The sequence below is a fragment of the Oncorhynchus keta genome, chromosome 23 (genome assembly GCF_023373465.1).
Source record: "Oncorhynchus keta strain PuntledgeMale-10-30-2019 chromosome 23, Oket_V2, whole genome shotgun sequence".
NCBI lineage: Eukaryota > Metazoa > Chordata > Actinopteri > Salmoniformes > Salmonidae > Oncorhynchus > Oncorhynchus keta.
In genome coordinates, this window is record NC_068443.1 from 14810028 (window position 1) to 14818590 (window position 8563).

Consider the following 8563-nt stretch of genomic DNA (forward strand, 5'->3'; position numbering starts at 1 on the left):
GTGGGTAAGTTTAAATGTCAAAAAATCTAATCAAACTTTATTTTTCACATGCGCCAAATACAAGTGTAGACCTTACCATGAAATGCTTACTTACAAGTCCTTAACCAACAGCGCAGTTCAAGAAGAGTTTAGAAAATATTTACCAAATTTACTAAATTAATAATAAAAAGTAACCCAATAAAATAACAATAACAATGCTATATACAGGGGGTACCGGTACTTAGTCAATGTGTGGGGGTACAGGTTAGTCAAGGTCATTTGTACATGTATGTAGTGGTGAAGTGACTATGCATAGATAATAAACAGCGAATAGCAGCAGAGTACAAAACAAATGGAGGGGGGGGTGTCAATGTAAATAATCCGGTGGCCATTTGATTAATTGTTCAGTCTTATGGCTTGGGGGTAGAAGCTGTTAAGGAGCCTTTTGGTCCTATACTTGGCTCTCCAGTACCGCTTGCCATGCGACAGCAGAGAGAACAGTCTATGGCTTAGGTGACCGGAGTCTCTGACAATTTTTTGTGACTTTCCTCTGACACCAGGTCAGGTCCTGGATGGCTGGAAGCTTGGCCCCAGTGATGGACTGGGCCTTACGCACTACCTTCTGTAGCGCCCTGCAGTCAGATGCCGAGCTGTTGCCATACCAGGCAGTGATGCAACCCGTCAGGATGCTCTCGATGGCGCAGCTGTAGAACTCTTAGAGGATGTCTCTCTATGTCTCCTGAAGGGAAAAAGGTGTCATGCCCTCTTCACAACTGTCTTGGTGTGTTTGGACCATGATAGTTCGTTAGTGATGTGTTAAAACTACAGTCAGATTTTATAGCTATGCAGGAATCCCTTGCTGATTTAACAAACTTAATATGGCCAAAACTAAATAGATGTTGCTTTTAAACTCTTGTGGGAATGATTCAGATGAACGACATGTTCACTTATTAGATGGTTCTCTAATGGAACGTGTTCTCACATATAAATACTTAGGCATTTGTATATATATGGATAATATGTTTAAAAAATATATAGTTGAGTTGGTTAAGAAGATAAGATTTTAAGTTGGCTTTTTCTATAGAAACAGATTGTGGCTTTCTCTAAGCAGTAGGAAGCAGGTTTTCAGTCAACCTTTTATCTGTTCCTTATAATGGTGATATTATTTATCAAAGTGCAGCTGCTACTACTCTTAACACTTCAGATGCCATCTACCATAGAGCCCATCATTTTGTGACAGTTGACAGTTTTGATAATCACTGCATCCTGTATGAAAAGGTTGTCTGGACTTCACTAAAGACCCATAGATATTTACATTACTCCCCTATTGTTTTCAATGCCCTACTTCATAAACTTCCGTCTTATCTAACTTTGCTGTTGAAGTATAGACACCTGAGTGGCCTAACCCGTTCACAGGATTGGTTAACTCTTGAGGTTCCTAGGGTCTCCACCAAGCTAGGTAAGTCTTCTTTCAATTTGAATGCACCATATCAATTTGGACTAAATTCATTTCATCTTGATGTTCTGGTGCCGCTCGGGCACTTTAAAGTATTGATTGGTAAATTATTTGTGGAGGAATGTAACTGTTTTCTTGGTGATTTGTGGAGTTATTTATTTGTGCTTTATTTGTGCTTACCATGACCATGTGTTTTTGTATTTTAATATATATACAAAAGTATGTGGACACCCCTTCAAATTAGGGCTATTTCTGCCACACCTGTTGCTGACAGGTGTATAACATCGAGCACACAGCCGTGCAATCTCCATAGCAAACATTGGCAGTAGAATGGCCTTACAGTGACTTTCAACGTGGCACCATCATAAGATGCCACCTTTCCAACAGTCAGTTCGTAAAATGTCTGCCCTGCTAAAGCTGCCCCGGTCAAATGTAAGTGATTTTATTGCGAAGTGGAAACGTCTAAGAGCAACAATGGCTCAGCTGCAAAGTGGTAGGCCACACAAGCTCAGAGCATGGCACTGCCGACTGCTGAACCAAGTAGCGCATACAAATCGTCTATCCTCGGTTGCAACATTCACTACCGTAGTCTACCTAAATACATATTCTTCAGGTTCTCCACGGCTGAGGCAATCTGACTGTGTTGCAGGATGCAACCCAGCATATTTTACGGCCTTCAGGTTTTCAATGGTGTTGATGCTTTGCCTCCAGTCATTGCTGACTTCTGCCAGGGAGTTCTGGATGTTCTTCACATCCCCCGGGGCATTGTGGAGCTGATGGAGGCCTAATGGACCCCATCTAAATGGGATTGGATTGCTGCCTGTAGAGTGGAGACAGACAATTGTAAATGGTTTAGCTAGGGCTTTAAATTAATCCAAGGCCAGTGCAGATTCATAGAATACAGCCAATGTCAAAGCTAAACAAATTATTTTCTACCTTCAGTCGTGCTTCCACTAAAACTCCATAGCTAGCTATTCTGTGTGGATCCATACAGCATAAAGCTAGCTAGATAGCTTAAAAAAATAGCTTGCAAAATAACTTGACTTAGCTAATCGACATCGGTAGCTAGTATCTGACAACAATGTTAGAGTTATAAACACTTAATAACAATGACTTGGACAATAGCTTCCAATAACACATTACAAAGAAGAAGAAAAAAGGAGTTTGCTACCTAGCCATAAAATAAACACATTTAAACACACAAGCCATGACAGCTAACAGTTGGGGTCGGTAACCTGGTAATGTACGTTGTGATTGACCGGTGGTTGCGCCAGACAACATGGACCATGTGAGCTGTCACCAACTAACCAGTGCAGAGTATGCTGGTGTACTGAAAGCCTCATCTGATTGGTTAGAAGAAAGAGGTCCCACCTTCCAGAGCTCCTGCTATCTCTCTCGCTCTCTTTGCTTGCAAATCACTTTTCACATCTAGAAATCTTTTTGTCATGGTAGGGTGTTAAAGTACAACCGAAGTCTTAGCACACTAAATTGACATGCGCAGGTGTACAGATGGAAATGTTAAGTTAACAGTTTACGAATGCAATTATATCTACAAATGAGTTTATTTCATGTTCACAACTAACCAGTTACAGGTTTGAGAATGTGTTTACAACTACAAATATATAATCTCAAATCATTATAAACTTCATAAATCTCACATCAAGTTCCATTTTTATATATACCAACTTTTGTGTAAAAACTGGCGCATGCATGTTTTGGGGTATATCTCTTATGTACACAACATTTAAAAATGAGGCTCCTGAATGCAGAACCTTTACCCGCACACCTTAGTGTAGGTTACAATGTAGGTTTTTTTAGTCAACCATGTCCCTTAGTTTTATGCTACTTATCATTTTATCTATACAATATCTCACACAACTAGCTACATCTATTTGTACTACTTTACACATTTATTTTGGGATTCCACCCCTGTAAACATCATTTGCATGATGACGTGGAAGTACCAGCGCATTTGTTTCCACATTTCCTCTCCTCACCACCTCTCCTCAATTACCTTGAACCTTTTTCAAAAGGATCCAAGGAGAGGATGGAGGAGGGGACGAAAGGAGTCAAGCGAAACCAATTGAGAATCTGCCAAGGAAATACAAGTAAGATTCACCCATAGATAATGATACTAGGACTCGAGTGCCCAAAAGCCCATTTTAGCATGGGCCGCACCATTGAGGACTTTCACCATTTTAATGTAGTCAATTGGGTGGGAATTCCAATCAGATAAGGGAGAATCACATAATTCCCTCCATGTCATCAGGAGGGATCAGCCATTAATTATACTAGTGACCAAACATTGCTTAACTACAGGCGGCAGTAAATCTCCAACCTTGGCTTTAACCGGTTTAAACAACACACTAGAGGTGGCAGTTTGCACCCTTTCAGTTTGTTTAGCAACTCATAGAAGTACTAGATGAAAAAAATGGACTACTTAAAAATGGAGATGGTCTCAACTGCGCTTCCATTGCACTCAGACACACAAGGAGATCTACCGCACAGATACAAAGATGAGTCCTCTATTGTTCTCTATGGATTCACCCTTTGTATTTCCCGCAGGGAGGGAGGAGAGCAAGGCTAGAGTGCACCCTGGTGGCAGTGGTGCAATTCCCAATTCCACACTCCTGCCCAGTCCTTCACCTCCAAGGCCAACAAACAGTGAATGGAGCAAGAGAGAGTTAAAGCAGCTTTGACTCTGTGGAAAATGTTAAAGGAGAGGTCCTCTATTTTTAAGGGTAACACAAATAAAACACTAGTGACACTAGCATTGAGAATGTGTTTACACAATTACACAAACATACATGCTTAGTTGAATGGCCTATTTTGTCTGCAGAATTACCTTCTTGAAAAACTAAATCTATATTATATTGACAATGAAGAGGTTATATGGAAGTATTGCCTCAGTGTGCTCATTAGCTAAAAGGGGTTGCCTACATGGGCAGAAATATTACCCAGAAATGAACTCATTGGACAGAAAAGGGGAACACCTACCCATGCCTATTAGCAAACACATATTGTTGGTCTAATAACTAAGGATTCTGCAGTTTCATGATTTGAAACATAGATTTTTGTTATATTACATATGAAACACAGGCAACACTCAAGCCCAAATGTGACGTAAACAATTAGCCGTTACATTTCCACACAGCCTCTTTAAATGTTGTGTTGCTTGTTTCAGGTCCACATCTCTGGAGGATCCAGAGGACTAGTTATCTGTCCTCCCTCAACCCAGCCCTGATTAGACATTTCTGGATGGGGCTCCCACTGGAACCAACAAGATCGATGCCTTTTACGAGATGAAGAGAAACAGCTGGTAATCCCTCCCCGTTTCAGTCTGTTCTCTTCCATTTGGTGCTGAATGAACATGTCTCTAGTCAGAGTTAAAAAAACATCAGAACTAAGCCATAATACAGTGGCTAATATCCTTATGAATGTGGTTGTTCTTGTGTTGTAAATCAAAGGTTTCCCTCCTCCTTTCTATGCCTGTGTAGGTGCTCAGTACTGGGTGTTCAAAGACGCTGTGGCCCTCCCCAGACCTCTGGCAGAGTAGGGGATGAGGTCCAACAATGACAGGGTGGTGGAGAGAGTGGAGGCTGCCTTTGTGTGGGCCCACAACAGGAACACCTACCTGTTCAGCATGGGCGAGTTCTGGACGTTCCGGGAGAGCCGCAAGGAGGATAGGAGGAAGCCGAAGAGGGGCTACACCAGAGCTGCCGGCCTCTGGAGAGGAGTGCCAATGGACACTGATGACAGCATCAGCTGGAGAAAGACTTCAGACTTGGTGAGCTCAAGTGATAATATTGAAAAAGTGACACCCCCAGACCCCACAAGTGCCCACACCCCACCTTCTAGCAAATCACCATCTATGTGGAAGAGAATAGAGCTGTGCCTTGAGCAGAGCATCTGCAAGGCCCATTTGCAGTTGGCTGATCTGATACAAATAGTGTCTCTCACCTTAGTATTCACCCACTGTAAGGGTTTTTCTCCTCTTCATCTGAAGAGGAGGTGTAGCAAGGATCGGACCAAGATGTGGCAAGGTTGTTAATTTAAAAACATCAACTGAACACTCAATGAATACAAACCAATAACCGTGAATAAAACCGAAACAATACCGTGTGGCGAACAGACACGGAAACAATCACCCACAAAACAACAGTGAAACCCAGGCTACCTAAGTATGATTCTCAGAGACAACTAACGACACCTGCCTCTGATTGAGAACCATACTAGGCCGAACACAGAAAACCAACCTAGAAACACAAAACATAGAATGCCCACCCAACTCACGTCCTGACCAACTAAAACAAACAAATAACACAAGATCTAGTGTCAGAACGTGACACTCACTGGATTTGTTTTAAAGGTGCAACACGCAGAAATTGCTGCGGCATTTCGCTTCTTGCTAAAATTCTAATGGTTTGCCTAATTTCAGTTTATGTGACAAAACAAGCAATGTATAGTGTAAAGACTCAAAGTACCATCTGAACTGCTGTGAAATATATTTTCAATAACCAGAAATATTGTATTTTCAGCTGTTTGAAGCTGGTGTATAAAACTGAAAGTAAAAGACGCAAAAATGAAACTCAAGAATGGGAACCATAGAAATAGCGCACACAGAACATATCTTCTTAGACTTACTTTCAATGAGAATGACAGATCTATAATTCACATTTCTATGTGAGTTTGGTCGGGTAGTCCCAAAAAGTTACATACTGCAGCTTTAAATTAAAGAGTTGGAAGTGTAACACAGTCATGTCTACTCCTTTGGGAAATGTTGAATGATCATGATCAAATGGATGTTTTCAATAAAGAGGGATTCTCTCTCTCTCTTCTGTAGTCCTGCCCTTATACCACTGGAGGGTAACATTGTCCTTCAAGGTAAAACATAGGCAAATTTGCAAATTACTAATGATTTTTGAATGTATCCTGTCCTGGGGTGTGTTTCCCAATCTTTAACATTATTTATCTTAAGAGATCTTTTAAAGTCCCCAAAAACATCTGAACCCTATGTTAACCCTATTTCATTTGGAGAAAAAAACAAACATTTCAACCCCACTCTCCTACTGTGAAGCATTTTATTATATTGTGTGTAAAAGGTAATGTTTTAAAACAAGACAGAAACACTGCAGTCTCACAACTCCTTAACAACAGCATGGCCTTATGTTTGGGGCCCGATATAGCCATGTAGGACAGGTCTCAAGCCCTTTTCACACTATTGTGCAAACCTGAACCAAACTGTGCTGGCTAAGGTTCATCCAGCAACCATTTATTTACTTTTGTTATTTTACCCAGTTTGCTGTCCCAGTCTCTCTCCTAATCTCTATTTTATTTATTTAATTTAATAATTCTTAGTCAGTTAAGAACAAATTCTTATTTACAATGACGGCCTACCAAAAGGCAAAAGGCCTCCTGCGGGGACGGGGGCTGGGATTCAAAATAAAAATAAATGAAAGAACAATAAAGGACAAAACACACATCACGGCAAGAGAGACAACACAACATTACACAAAGAGACCTAAGACAACAACATAGCATAGCAGCAACACATGACAACACAGCATGGTAGCAACACAACATGACAACAAAATGGTGGCAACACAACATGGCAGCAGCACAACATAGTAGCAGCACAAAACAAGGTACAAACATTATTGGGCAAACACAACAGCACAAAGGGAAAGAAGGTAGAGACAACAATACATCACACAAAGCAGCGACAACTGTCAATAAGAGGGTCCATGATTGAGTCTTTGAATGAGGAGATTGAGATAAAACTGTCCAGTTTGAGTGTTTGTTGCAGCTCGTTCCAGTCGTTAGCTACAGCGAACTGAAAAGACGAGCGACCCAGGGATGTGTGTACTCTGGGGACCTTTAACAGAATGTGACTGGCTGAATGGGATTTGTATGTGGAGGATGAGGGCTGCAGCAGATTTTTCAGATAGGGGGGGAGTGAGGCCTTAGAGGGTTTTATAAATAAGCATCAACCAATGGGTCTTGTGACAGGTATCAGAGATGACCAGTTTACAGAAGAGTATAGAGTGCAATGATATGTCCTATAAGGAGCATTGGTGGCAGATCTGATGGCCGAATGGTAAAGAACATCTTTCTGCTCGAGAGCACCCTTACCTGCCGATCTCTAAATGATGTCTTCGTAATCTAGCGTGGGTAGGATGGTCATCTGAAGCGGGATTAGTTTGGCAGCTGGGGTGAAAGGGGAGAGATTACAACACAGGAAACAAAGTCTAGATTTAACTTTAGCCTGCAGCTGTCAAAGATTCTCCCGCTTCTATAAATAACTGTACACCTTAATTTTAAATCCGAACCAAGCCAGTCTGTCCTTTCGGAAATACAGTGAAAACCAAATATAAATGCAACGTTAAACAATTTAAAATATTTTACAGAGTTAAAGTTCATATAAGGGAATTAGTACATTTTAATACATTTGTGGTTACAGATACCTTTAAAAAATAAGGTAGGGGTGTGGATCAGAAAACCAGTTAGTATCTGGAGTGACACATCTCCTTCCCATAGAGTTGATCAGGCTCTTGATTATGGCCTGTGGAATGTTGTCCCACTCCTCTTCAATGGCTGTGAAAAGTTGTTGGATATTTGCGGGAACTGGAACATGCTATCGTACATGTCAATCCAGAGTATCCCAAGCATGCTCAATGGGTGACATATCAGCTAAGTATGCAGGGCATGGAAGAACTGGGAGATTTTCAGCTTCCAGGAATTGTGTACAGGTCCTAGCGACACGGTGCTGTGCATTATCCTAAAGAAACTTGAGGTGATGCGGCGGATGAATGGCACGACAATGGGACTCAGGATCTCGTCACGGTATCTCTGCACATTAAATTGCCATCAATAAAAAGCAATTATGTTTGTTGTCCGTAGCTTATTCCTGCCTATACCATAACCCCACCGACACTCTGTTCAAAATATTGACATCAGCAAACCGCTCGCCCACCCGACGCCATCTGTAGCGTAGAGTTGAAACCTGGATTAATCCGTGAAGAGCACACTTTTCCAGAGTGCCAGTGGACTTCGAAGGTGAGCATGTGCCCACTGTTACAATGCAGAACTGCAGTCAGGTCAAGACCCTTGAGGACGACAAGCTTGCTT

The 8563-nt window shown here is 41.5% G+C and overlaps 1 long non-coding RNA gene across 2 annotated transcripts; it reads right to left on the bottom strand.

Annotated features, from left to right (window-relative positions):
- Positions 1 to 978: 978 nt before the first annotated feature.
- LOC118401656 (uncharacterized) lies at positions 979 to 5605 on the bottom strand. Of its 2 annotated transcripts, none has more exons than XR_004829314.2 (3): positions 5396 to 5605; positions 5070 to 5211; positions 979 to 2255 (listed from the first exon to the last, which is right to left on the bottom strand). It is a non-coding gene; the product is annotated as an uncharacterized LOC118401656 (long non-coding RNA). The 2 variants fall into 2 exon arrangements; XR_004829313.2 differs by having other exon boundaries at positions 5070 to 5200; positions 5396 to 5602.
- Positions 5606 to 8563: the final 2958 nt, after the last annotated feature.